Source organism: Hyla sarda, chromosome 7 (assembly GCF_029499605.1).
Source record: "Hyla sarda isolate aHylSar1 chromosome 7, aHylSar1.hap1, whole genome shotgun sequence".
Taxonomy (NCBI): Eukaryota; Metazoa; Chordata; class Amphibia; order Anura; family Hylidae; genus Hyla; species Hyla sarda.
In genome coordinates this window covers 218,702,184-218,716,133 of record NC_079195.1, presented here as the reverse complement: position 1 = coordinate 218,716,133, position 13,950 = coordinate 218,702,184, and the positions used below count along the sequence as shown (strand labels likewise).

General features: G+C 44.2%; 1 long non-coding RNA gene across 1 annotated transcript in view; it reads left to right on the top strand.

The window, feature by feature from the left end:
- Positions 1-11,740, top strand: part of LOC130283349 (uncharacterized) — a 33,403-nt gene extending 21,663 nt beyond the window's left edge. The window contains exons 2-3 of the long non-coding RNA XR_008846667.1: positions 5,287-5,356; positions 11,674-11,740. This is a non-coding gene — a long non-coding RNA (uncharacterized LOC130283349). The remainder of the gene's footprint in view (positions 1-5,286; positions 5,357-11,673) is intronic.
- Positions 11,741-13,950: the final 2,210 nt, after the last annotated feature.

Below are 13,950 nucleotides of genomic sequence, written 5' to 3'. Positions count from 1 at the left end.
GTGTGGCTACTCTCTTTAGCCCTGCACCACTTCCTTCCTGTTCAACGGAGGATTTTATATTAAAAGTGGATCCTGCATTTTACCCAGTCAGAGGCTATATGCCCAGCAGAGGTGAGTAGAGTAAGGCTAGGTTTCCACTTGTTTTTGGAAAACTGCCACTGCAGTTTTTGAGCCAAAGCCAGAAATGTATTCAAAAGGAATAGGACACATAAAGGCAGGACTTACACTTCTCTTTCCTTATGGATCCACTTCTGAATTTGGTTCAAAAACTGCAGTGACAGTTTTCCAAAAACTGACAGAAAAAAAAAAATTAATAAGTGTAAACCTAGCCTTCGTGTGTTAGGGTCCCATCAAGCAAGGCCACCTCTACGTGGTGGATGGGGACACATTTTGATCAAAAATTGTGCTAAGAGCCTCAATTTTTTTGACAAAGTGCGCAGCCGCGAACTTCTTTTTGTATACTGCACTATAGTTATTTTTCATAAAACATGTACACTGTAAGGGTTTTGCATATTTTCTCTCTGTACTGTGGATGTTTACTCAAAGTTCTACATACAAATAATGAACAGTGCAAAAGTTTGTGTGTTATTAGTTTAGTTTTAATATATATTTAAAATGCATTTCAGGAATGTGTATCACTTATTTGTTAATTTTTTGGCTTATTCTGCAGTCATATATTGCAAATGCAATTGTGGCAACTACCACTACTGACTGTGTGCAATTGTGGCAACTACCACTACTGACTGTGTATAGATCAGTTTGTGACGCCAGGGCACCGTTAACCTACACGATACCTTGAAAGACTTGACTGACTGAAGAAGATATTTTCCCCAAGAGTTTTACTTACCCCCAGGCTTTGACAATCACCTGTGCATGTTTGTTTTTTCTGAGATTGGCGTGGCTGTCATATTTTGTAGTTTTCTTCTCCCTAGGCTTCTACTCACAGAACCTTAGCTCACTAGCTGGAACACACTCTCCTTTACTCTGACTCTGAATGGACTTACACTCCAACTGAACTCTCCCCCCCCCCCCACATTACATTAGGGCAAGGTTTGGGGTCCCCCATTGGGGTCTCCGAGTCACCTGATCACTCTTCTATAATCCTTTAAAGGTACAGAGCATAAATTAATACATAACATAACTGAAAAAAAATATCACAGTATAACAGGTCAGACAATGGACAGCAGAGATGCCCGAGGACAGCCCTTGGTGTCACCAATACACCCTAATGCTTGAATGGTCAGTTAACCCCTGATGAAAAAGAAAATAGAAGAGCTGCAAAAGGCAGTAAAGCAGGTCACCACTTCATTGAGATGACAAAACCACATTTTAAAGTACATTCGTCCAATAGTTTGCAATTAACTATAATAGAGTCAAATACTAATAATAATCAATGCGACTTCCAAAACCATCATCAATTTACATCACTTAAAGATGGAGAGCAAAAAGTCAAACAATAAATCTCCAGGTACAAATCTATATGGAAAAAGCAAATGGATTGTTGCAGCGGACCATGAGGTTAGCTAATGACAATGCAAAGTCATCGATTGAGCACTAAGAGGTAGTGGAGCACGATTATTACTAGGAAGCCAGAAATGTCGGCCTGAGAGGCGAGCGTCATCCTGGAGCTTTAAATAGAAGAACCTGATTTCCTTCCTTGTGTAAGTTTACTTGTCCAATTGATTGATACAGATTGATCAACCGATATTGTTTACTTAGACAATACGTTTCCTTCCTGTTGGACATTATGTTATTTGCCTTTTAACTACAAACGTTGTAGCAGAGCTGAGTCTGTCGTTTAGAACTTCAAAGTAGAAGGCCAGGACTTTGGGAACTAAAACTCTTCTATGTATTTCAGATCTATTAAAATATTTCCAAGCATAGGTTCTCACTCGTAACTGGTCAAACTGACCCTTGACTACCGCATAATAGAGTTACACAAATTAGGTAAAACAGCCAGCTCAGCTGTCTCAGTCTCCTGACCGTCTGCAGCAAACAGGCCAGAGAGGACTAAACAGTATAGCAGTGGTCTTCAAACTGAGGATCTCCAGCTGTTGCTAAATTACAACTCCCAGTATGCCAGACAGCCAGACATGATGCTGCCCCCACCATGACTCGCTGTAGGGATGATAAAGAACAGGGATTCGCTTGAAACGCGTCCAGATAACCAGTCCCAGTTACACTATAGTGTGAACAATTGGTTTACATTGATTTACAAATAAAGTGCTTGATCAAGTTTCTTTTTTTTTCCTGAGGAATGGTATTGGGTAGGTGATGGGCAGTGCCTGGGTTCTCCCAGACATGATGCTGCCCCCTCCATGATCACTGTAGGGATGGTATTGGGTAGGTGATGGGCAGTGCCTGGGTTCTCCCAGACATGATGCTGCCCCCTCCATGATCACTGTAGGGATGGTATTGGGTAGGTGATCGGCAGTGACTGGTTTCCCCCAGACATGATGCTGCCCCCACCATGATCACTGTAGAGATGGTATTGGGCAGGTGATGGGCAGTGCCTGGTTTCCTCCAGACATGATGCTGCCCCCACCATGATCACTGTAGGGACGGTATTGGGCAGGTGATGGGTAGTGATTGGTTTCCCCCAGACATGATGCAGCCCCCACCATACTTCACTGTAGAGATGGTATTGGGCAGGTGATGGGCAGTGCCTGGTTTCCTCCAGACATGATGCTGCCCCCACCATGATCACTGTAGGGATGGTATTGGGCAGGTGATGGGCAGTGCCTGGTTTCCCCCAGACATGATGCAGCCCCCACCATGATCACTGTAGGGACGGTATTGGGTAGGTGAAGGGCAGTGCCTGGTTTCCCCCAGACATGATGCAGCCCCCACCATGATCACTGTAGGGATGGTATTGGGCAGGTGATGGGCAGTGCCTGGTTTCCTCCACACATGATGTTGCCCCCACCATGATCACTGTAGGGATGGTATTGGGCAGGTGATGGGCAGTGCCTGGTTTCCTCCAGACATGATGCTGTCCCCACCATGATCACTGTAGGGATGGTATTGGGCAGGTGATGGGCAGTGCCTGGTTTCCTCCAGACATGATGCTGCCCCCACCATGATCACTGTAGGGATGGTATTGGGCAGGTGATGGGCAGTGCCTGGTTTCCCCCAGACATGATGCTGCCCCCACCATGATAACTGTAGGGATGGTATTGGGCAGGTGATGGGCAGTGCCTGGCTTCCTCCAGACATGATGCTGCCCCCACCATGATCACTGTAGGGATGGTATTGGGCAGGAGATGAGCAGTACCTGGTTTCCCCCAGACATGATGCTGCCCCCACCATGATCACTGTAGGGATGGTATTGGGCAGGTGATGGGCAGTGCCTGGTTTCCCCCAGACATGATGCTGCCCCCACCATGATTACTGTAGGGATGGTATTGGGCAGGTGATGGGCAGTGCCTGGCTTCCTCCAGACATGATGCTGCCCCCACCATGATCACTGTAGGGATGGTATTGGGCAGGTGATGGGCAGTGCCTGGTTTCCCCCAGACATGATGTTGCCCCCACCATGATCACTGTAGGGATGGTATTGGGCAGTGCCTGGTTTCCTCCAAACATGATGCTGCCCCCACCATGATCACTGTAGGGATGGTATTGGGCAGGTGATGGGCAGTGCCTGGTCTCCTCCAGACATGATGTTGCCCCCACCATGATCACTGTAGGGATGGTATTGGCCAGGTGAGGAGAAGTGCCTGATTTCCTCCAGATTTGAAGCTTATAATTGAGGCCAGAAATGTAAATCTTGGTTTCATCAGACGAGATAATCTTGTTTCTCACAGTCCGAGAGTCCTTATAGGGCTTTTTTTTTTTTTTTTTTAGTAAACCCCTTTTTTTTGTAAACCTTTCATATGGCTTTTACTAAGAAGAGGCTTCTATTTGTCCACTCTGTAGTAATGGGTGACATATAAGCTTCTCACATCTGCACACAGGATCTTTGGAGCTCAGCCGAAGTGACCATTGGGTTCTTGGTCATCTCTCCTACCAATCACGTGATTAGTTTGGTGGGGGCAGCAGCTGTAGGAAGAGTTTTGGTTGTTCCAATCTTCTCCCATATAAGAATTATGGAGGCCGCTGCGCTCTTTCAGTGCAGCAGCAATATTTCTGTCCACTTCTCTAAATCAGATACAATTCCGTCTGTGAGTTTTACAGGCAGTTATTTCCCCCCTCATGGCTTGGTTTTTGCTCTGATATACATTGTCGTCTGTGGGACCGTACATACAGTAGACAGGGCTGTGTCTTCCTAAATCCTGTCCAATGAGCTGAATTTACCCCAGGTGACTCCGATCGAGGTGGAGAAACATCTCAGAGATGATCAAGAGAAATGGGAAGAGTCTGAATACTTATGTCCATGTGAATTTTTTTTATTTCTAATACATTTGCTAATTTTTTATGGGTACTGAGTTCAGAATGATGGGGGCAAAATAGATCTTTTTTATTCTAGGCGGCAGCATAATAAGATATAAAACAAAGTGAAAGGGTCTGAAAGGTTTCTGAATGCATTGAGGATGTAGTGGTCCCATTTCTGCAATCACCCAACCAGATATCAATAATCTGTCCAGCCGCAGTCCCTTAATCCATAGCTTTGGTTAGCGTTGAGGTTCTCGGTTGGTAACATGGGGATTTATCACCTGGATAATGTTAAAGGAAATATGTCTTACTAAAAAAACATATCCCCTTTCCGCAGGGGAATACATTTTAGATCGTGGGGTAAGGGGTAGTATGACTACTGGGCCCCACCATGATCTCCTGTATGGAGCCCCGTCTCCCCACGGGAGCGGAGCGTCACGACCCCCGTCCGAAGCGGAGACACACTCCCTCCATATATCTCTATGGGAAAGCAGTTTTGCTATCTTCAGCTCTCCCATAGAGATACAGTATATGGAGTGGACGTGGCGGCCCCTGCTTTCGGTGGGGGTCATGACACGTGGCTTCCGGGAAGAGCCGGGGCTCCATACAGGAGATTGCGGGGGCCCCAGCTGTCAGACCCCTCGCAATCTAAAACCTATCCCCTATTCTGTGAATAGGGGCTATGTTTTTTAGTATGAGACTCAGGTGGAGAATCAGACCAAAGACCAATTGGATGTAAAGTGAAGTGGTGGGTTGTTCAAGAGGGTAGTTAGACGCGCCAAGGTTTAGAAATAAAGATGTAGCAGAGCTGAGGATGCCGTACAATAGGACAAAGTAAAATGGACAAACAAGCCAGGTCTATCTGGGGTTAAAGGTTCTTGTCTGTTCATGGCTCCATCCTTTCTTTTCTAGGTGACTGTGTGACCCATGCTGCCCGACATCCATGGCAGCCACATTGTGAGATTCACAAAGGTAGAGGCTGGTAAGTACTTGAAAATGAATTACCGTATTTTTAGTCCTATAGGACGCACCGGCGCATAAGAGGCACCCAATTTTTAGGGGCAAAATCTAAAAAAATTAAGATTTTGAACTCAATAGTGGTCTTCAACCTGCGAACCTCCAAATGTTGCAAAACTACAACTCCCAGCATGCCCGGACAGCCGTTGGCAGGAAGAGGTGATACTCACGTGTCCCTGCCGCTCCGGACCCGTCACCGCTGCCCTGGATGTCGCTCCATCGCTGTCGCCGTGTCCCCGTCGCTCTGGAACGTCTCTGCTGCCGGCCGGGTATCCTCGCTCTCCGTCGCCGCCATCACGTCGTTACGCACGCCGACGACGAGGAAGGAGAGCGCCGGCCATACAGGGGATCCCTGAACGGAGAAGACACCGAGGAGGCAGGTAAGGTCCCCCCCGGTGTCCTGTAAGCACTAACCCGGCTATTCAGTCGGGCTGTTCGGGACCGCCACGGTGAAATCGCGGCGGTCCCAAACAGCCCGACTGAACAGCCGGGTTAGTGTCACTTTCCCTTCAGACGCGGCGGTCAGCTTTGATCGCCGCGTCTGAAGGGTTAATACAGGGCATCACCGCGATCGGTGATGTCCTGTATTAGCCGCGGGTCCCGGCCGTTGATGGCCGCAGGGACCGCCGCGATAGGGGTGTATTCGCCGTATAAGACGCACCGACTTTTCCCCCCCAGTTTTGGGGAAGAAAAAGTGCGTCTTATACGGCGAAAAATACGGTACATGAATAACTCATTCATTTCAATTGACACCATGTAATGCCTCACTTGTCCTGCGGAGGCACTGCTGGAAAATAACATTATTCCTGCCAGACTGCTTTGCAGATTTTATCTCACTGAGATTATTCAACCAGCTTCAGAGAGCCTAAAAAAACTGATTGTTAAAAGCAGACGACCTCTTCAGCTACTGTATAAATAATGTATATACCAGTGTTTAATATAGAAATACAGTAAAACAAATCCATAAAATGTGCATATAATGCCAATATCATACTTTCTTTTCAAAGACGTGACATTCCTGCTGCTTAGAAATTGGCAAATCCAATGAAGTCTCATTAATCTCAGCTAATTGTGACCTTGTGTCTCTTTGCCTTTATTTTTTTCATATTTTTATTCTTTAGATATATATATATATATATATATATATATATATATATATATATATATATATATATTGACTCTTTTCAGTCCGCGCTAAACAGGGACACAAAGAAGATGTCTACAATATAGGACACTCTTTACCCGGCATCTTGGGAAATGAAAAGCTTGTAGCTTGTTAAAAATTCTTTGTGGTAAAAGTCCTTTCTGTAAATGATAATAGAAAAGGGAAAAAAATAAAAAAGCTTTCGATTCTTTGTGAAATATAAAAAAAAATAAAAAAATAAAATAATAGCGACATCCGTAGACAGGCTTCGTTCGTTATTTTTATTCTTTAGGAAGAAGAAGAAAAAAAAAAACGTTCTCCATCTTCAGATCACTAAACTCGCCCCTGTTATTTGAAGTTCTCCACTCTGGTATTGAGGAGCAATTCCATCCTTGAAGGAACGGCCTTATTTTTCAAAAACATCTTTTTATTTCCTTTTTGAAATCGTTTTCGAATTAAGGATCGGGTCTCAAAAACTCCCCTTTTTTTCTCACTTTTATTTTTTTCGTTTTCTTAGATTTTTTTTTTTTTTTTTTTTGTGTCTCTGGGTCAATAAACCTTTTTCCCCAAAGTGCACTTGACGTTCTTTTTCCTGCCTCTTTAAGGACTGCTCATTTTCTGTTCTTAGCATTAAAGCCGCCGGCTCTAGGATTTCCTTCTTAGAGACTCCACATTCTTACTACTTAGAAATTAGCAAATCCAAAGCAGTCTCATAAGTCTCATGGGAACTGAACCCATAGCCCATCCTTTCCCTCTCACCAACCAAAATTTAATTGTCTAAATATCATTCATTAGCTTTATAGAGGAGTTTCCCCTTTTCGGTTGTCACATGCATGAAGTGAGTGAGACAGAGTAAATGGCCTTTTACAGCCATTAACTCTGTCTCTGTCCAAATTCCTCTCAGAAAGCAGCCCCCACCCTCCTGAGAGACACAGACCATGTGGTTTCTGCCCTGCACTGACAAGTCATGCTCTCTTTAGTGCTGAGAACTGGGAAGTGTGCGTATGGTCTCAGCCAATCAGACACTGAATCTCTCTCTGCTTCTCAAAGCAGGAGGGTGGGGGCTGCTCTGAGAGAGTGATCTGGCTGGCAGGGCAGAGCTGCAATGATTGCTGGGAGATGTAGGCAAGGGGAGGAAAGGATGGCAAAGAATATCAAGCAGCTGGAGAAGACAACAGGGGCCACAGGAGACACACATATTAGGCAGAATGGTTTTCAGGGAACATAATATAAATATATATATATATATATATATATATCCATATATATATATATATATATATATATATATATATATATATATATATATATAAATACCTCAGCTAATTGTAACCTTGTTTCTCTTTTCCTTTATTTTTATATTACATTTTTTCACATTAACATATACTGTATATATATATATATATATATATATATATATATATATATATATATATGTATTTATTTTTTATTATCTAATGATTCTTTTGTGGCATGCTACAGAAATGAAAATCTTGTAGCTTGATTAAAAAAAATGAACTAAACTCAATCCCCCCCCCCCCCCCCGTTGTTTGAAGTATTGAGGAGCGATCCCTTATTTTTCAAAAAAAAAAAAATTGAAATCATTTTTGAATCAATGATCAGGTTTCACAAACTCCCTTTTTTTTCTCCATTCTCTTACATTTTTTTTTAAATTTTTTTATTTTTTTCGTCTCCCGGTCGATAGTGTTCTATAAATGAACTTTTTCCCCCTAAAGTGCACTTGACGTTCGTTTTTTTTCTTTCTCCTGCCTCTTCGGGGACTGCTCATTGTCTGTTCTTAGCATTAAAGCAGCCGGCTCTAGGATTTGATTAAAAAACTTTATCACTGTGTTAAGCCAGCAGCTTCCTGTCGTGTCTGTTATGCGGTGGTTACATGTTATTCTTGTCGTTAAACAGTTTAAAGCGAATTACAGTACTTGAGTTTCTGCTGGCGCAGCCAATAGTCGGCGTTGCTTAGGAGCTGGGGGTTCAGACTTCTTTCAAACTGCAGTGCAAAGGAATTATTGAAATGAGGAGAATAAAGTCTGCTTCTGTTTAAGCTAAAATAAAAAAAAGAAAATAAAAGACTTTTTTTTTTAATTTTTTTTTTTTTTTTTTACCTCTTATCTGGGTCTCGGCTTTTGTTCTGTTTTATGCATCTGTTGAAAAAAAATCCCTCAGTCCGTACTGCGCTCAAGTAATTCTGAAGAACGTTCCCTCTTCAGACTGGGGTTTTTTTGAAATCTAGATCGAGTGGAAATGTAGACTAGAACGTGCCGCTTCTTATGATAATTAGAGAGGAGCGAACTTACAGTAAATTCGATTCGTCACGAACTTCTCGGCTCGGCAGTTGATGACTTTTCCTGCGTAAATTAGTTCAGCCTTCAGGTGCTCCGGTGGGCTGGAAAAGGTGGATACAGTCCTAGGAAAGAGTCTCCTAGGACTGTATCCACCTTTTCCAGCCCACCGGAGCACCTGAAGGCTGAACTAATTTATGCAGGAAAAGTCATCAACTGCTGAGCCGAGAAGTTTGTGACGAATCAAATTTACTGTAAGTTCGCTCATCTCTAATTATAATGAAGGGTGTGTGCATTTTTAGCATCCTTTTTTTTATAAATGTAGAATGGGAAAAGACGCTTTCTGGCAGTGGGTTTCCAAACAGGGAGCCCTGTACCTATTTAAAAGGGTATTCCAGGGAAAAACTTTTTTTTATATCAACTGGCTCCAGAAAGCTAAGCAGATTTGTTAATTACTTCTATTAAAAAATCTTAATCCTTTCAATAATTCTCAGCTGCTGAAGTTGAGTTGTTGTTTTCTGTTTGTTAACAGTGCTCTCTGCTGACATCTCTGCTTGCCTCAGGAACTGCACAGAGTAGAAGAGGTTTGCTATGGGGATTTGCTTCTACTCTGGACAGTTCCCGAGACAGGTGTCATCAGAGGGCACTTAGAAAAGAACAACTCAACTTCAGCAGCTTATAAGTTCTGAAAGGATTAAGATTTTTTTAATAGAAGAAGTTTACAAATCTGTTTAACTTTCTGGGGCCAGTTGAGATATATATATATATATATATATATATATATATATATATATATATAAACATTTTCTGGATAACCCCTTTAATTTATGGCATCTTGAGCCCATACTTTGTCTTGCTAAGAGACTTGAAATACTTGTCATGCATAAGATGTCTCTCTATACACAGTAGTTACTTTTATTAACCTTTACTTTATAGCTGGCTATAGTATTATTGCATTAGAATGTGAACGATCAAAGAATGTTTATTAATCCACATTTATCTTGGCCACAGAGAGGCTTATAATCTAATTCCGCTACCTCAGAGTTGGATTTAAATTAATTTACTGAAGCCGGAGAACTGACCTGTAACGTTCTAAAAAAAAAAAAAAAAAAAACATAAAAAAGAAATGTAAAAGTGAGGCAACATGGCCAGAACTGAGCTAAACAACACAGCGATAAGGGGTGCTTAGAAAGTTATACAGATTTGCAAATCACTTTTATTTAAAAATCTTAATCCTTCCAGAACTTATTAGCTGCTGTTTGCTTCAGAGGAAGTTGTGTAGTTCTTTCCAGTCTGACCACAGTGCTCTCTGCTGCCACCACTGTCCGTGTCAGAAACTGTCCAGAGCAGCAGCAAATCCCCACAGCAAACATCTCCTGCTCTGGACAGTTCCTGACATGGACAGAGGTGTCAGCAGAGAGCACTGTGGCCACAGATTGGAAAGAAATTCAAAAAGAAAATAACTTCCTCTGGAGCATACAGCAGCTGGTAAGTACTGGAAGGGATAAGATTTTTATATAGAAGTAATTTAGTCATTAAACAATGAATGGAGAGGGACCTGCCTGCATGGGCTCACAATCTACAAGGAGAGAGAAGAGAAACAGTGGGTGAGGGGGTCGTTTGGTCATCTGTGAGTAGGTGGGGACGCAGCCGTTCATAGTGCAGGGACAGCAGGGTTTTTGAAGGTCAAAGGCTTTCATGTAGAGATGGGAGATGGGTCTTCAGGTTGCTCTTGAAGGTCTTGATGGTGGGTGAGAGCCGGATGTGTCAGAGTAGAGAGTTCCAGTGTAAGGGGAAAGCACAGAAGAAGTCTTGAAGGCGATTATATAGGGTGCAGGTGAGGGGAGAGCACAGGCGGAGGTCTTCAGATGATCGGAGATTATGTGAGGTATGGTATTAGGAGACCAGGTCAGAGATGTGTGGGGGCAAGTTGGTCATGAACAGGAATTTGAGGCCTAATATACCGTATTTTTCGCCCTATAGGAGGCACCGGCGTATAAGACGCACCCAATTTATAGGTTCAAAATCTAAAAAAATTAAGATTCTGAACCCAACAGTGGTCTCCAACCTGCGGACCTCCAGATGTTGCAAAACTGCAACTCCAAGCATGCCCGGACAGCCAACGGCAGGTTGAAGACCACTGGATAGGAGGTAATACTCACGTGTCCCCGCCGCTCCGGACTCGTCAACGCTGCCCTGGATGTCGCTCCATCGCTGTGTCCCCGTGGTGTCCCCGACTCTCCGGACGTCTTCTTCCCCGGGATCCACGCTCTCCGTCGCCGTCATCACGTCGCTACACACGCTGCTCATATTGGATGACGGGACGGCGTGCGCGACGATGTGATGACGTCAAAGGAGAGCGCCGGACAAGCAGGGGATCCCGGCACGGAGCAGACACCGAGGAGGCAGGTAAGGTCCTGTAAGCTGTTCAGGACCGCCCACCGCGATTTCACCACGGCGGTCCAGAACAGCCCGACTGAGCAGCCGGGTTAGTATCCCTTTTCCTTCAGACGCGGCGGTCAGCTTTGATCGCAGCGTCTGAAGGGTTAATACAGGGCATCACCGCGATCGGTGATGTCCTGTATTAGCCGCGGGTCCCGGCCGTTGATGGCCGCAGGGACCGCCGCGATAGGTGTGTATTCACCGTATAAGACGCACCAACTTTCCCCCCCCCCCAGTTTTGGGGAAGAAAAAGTGCGTCTTATACGGTGAAAAATACGGTACCTTTGTACAGTACAATTAAAATTATATAAGTAAAAATAAAACATTTTGCATAGAGGGAATGTCTCTTGTATTTAACCCCTTCCCCGCTCAATGATTTACTCCATATATCCTTCTCAGGGATCAGGGAGTGACAATGGGGCTGCTTTGCCTAGGCCTCAAGCAGTAAAATGGAACATTTACAAAAGCAAAGCTGACAAGTAAGGTGAGGAAAATAGGAAACATCAGATGTACGTGTGTGCTCCAGTTTATATGTATTGCATATATATATATATATATATATATATATATATATATATATAAAACCAAAGAATAAGTTGGCCAGCACTATTAATTCCAAACTATTGTAACGACCTGGCTTGCAGGTGCAGGCTGCTGGGCTAAATATACAGCAACAGGAGAATACAGCAGCACACTGCTAGCACAAAGATATAGATGAAACATGAGTATATAGATAAAACATGAGTATATAGATAGAACATGAAAAGCTATACAGCTGTAATGCAATAAATGAAGATATGAAACTATGAAATTATGAGGTACTTAGCTTGCAAATTTGGCGCTAAATAGCGTGGACCGTCCCACCACGGTATATACTCCTGTTTTATCTATATACTCATGTTTCATCTATATCTTTGTGCTAGCAGTGTGCTGCTGTATTCTCCTGTTGCTGTATATTTAGCCCAGCAGCCTGCACCTGTAAGCCAGGTCTATCCATTAGTTTGGAATCAATAGTGCTGGCCAACTTATTCTTTGGTTGTATTACACATATGGGGGAGTGGCTACCTCCATGTTGGCTCCTGCACCCCACCCACCTCTATTAGGTGTATATAAGGTGCCTTGGATGTTTCAGACCTTGCATGCCTGCTGTACTGTTCACACAGAGGCATATTCACAGTGTAGGGTCCGTCCCAGAATGAGGTCACCTTACCGTGGTGGGACGGTCCACGCTATTTGGCGACAAATTTGCAAGCTAAGTACCTCATAATTTCATAGTTTCATATCTTCATTTATTGCATTACAGCTGTATAGCTTTTCATGTTCTATCTATATACTCATGTTTCATCTATATCTTTGTGCTAGCAGTGTGCTGCTGTATTCTCCTGTTGCTGTATATTTAGCCCAGCAGCCTGCACCTGTAAGCCAGGTTTTTACAATAGTTTGGATCAATAGTGCTGTCCAATTTATCCTTTGGTTGTATTACACATACGGGGGAGTGGCTACCTCCATGTTGGCTCCTGCACCCCACCCACCTCTATTAGGTGTATATAAGGTGCCTTGGATGTTTCAGGCCTTGCAATGCCTCCTGATCTATTCACACAGAGGCATATTCATAGTGTAGGGTCCGTCCCAGAATGAGGTCACCTTACCGTGGTGGGACGGTCAACACTATTTGGCGCCAAATTTGCAAGCTAAGTACCTCATAATTTCATAGTTTCATATCTTCATGTATTGCATTACAGCTGTATAGCTTTTCATGTTCTATCTATATAATCATGTTTTATCTATATACTCATTGTTACACATTGGTCCCTGCTCCTCCCCAGAGCGCTCGCGGTGTTCCTCTCTCTGCGGCGCCCCGGTCAGACCCGCTGACCGGGAGCGCTGCACTGACATTGCCGGCGGGGATGCGATTCGCATAGCGGGACGCGCCCGCTCGCGAATCGCATCCCAAGTCACTTACCTGTCCCGGCCCCCGGCTGTCATGTCCTGGCGCGCGCGGCTCCGCTCCTTAGGGCGCGTGCCCGCCAGCTCTCTAAGATTTAAAGGGCCAGTGCACCAATGATTGGTGCCTGGTCCAATTAGCCTAATTAGCTTCCACCTGCTCCCTGTGTATATTACCTCACTTCTCCTGCACTCCCTTGCCGGATCATGTTGCCTTGTGCCAGTGATAGCGTTTAGTGTTGTCCAAAGCCTGTGTTTCCAGATCTTCTGCTATCCACATTGACTACGAACCTTGCCGTCTGCCCCGACCTTCTGCTACGTCTGACCTTGCCTCTGCCTAGTCCTTCTGTCCCACGCCTTCTCAGCAGTCAGCGAGGTTGAGCCTTTGCCAGTGGATACGACCTGGTTGCTACCGCCGCAGCAAGACCATCCCGCTTTGCGGCGGGCTCTGGTGAATACCAGTAGCATCTTAGAACCGGTCCACCGACACGGTCCACGCTAATCCCTCGCTGACACAGAGGATCCACATCCAGCTAGCCGAATCGTGACACTCATCAGTAACATCTCTGACAGTACTAGAGGAAATACTCACCGAAATCCAGAACAATTCTAAATCCTTGAGTGATCTTACTAAACAAATGGGTGGTGTTTTCGTGGACATTTCTCTGATCAGAGTAGACTTAGTGAAAATAAGAAAAGTGAAGGGGAGAAAAAAGGAGGCTATGCAAGTGG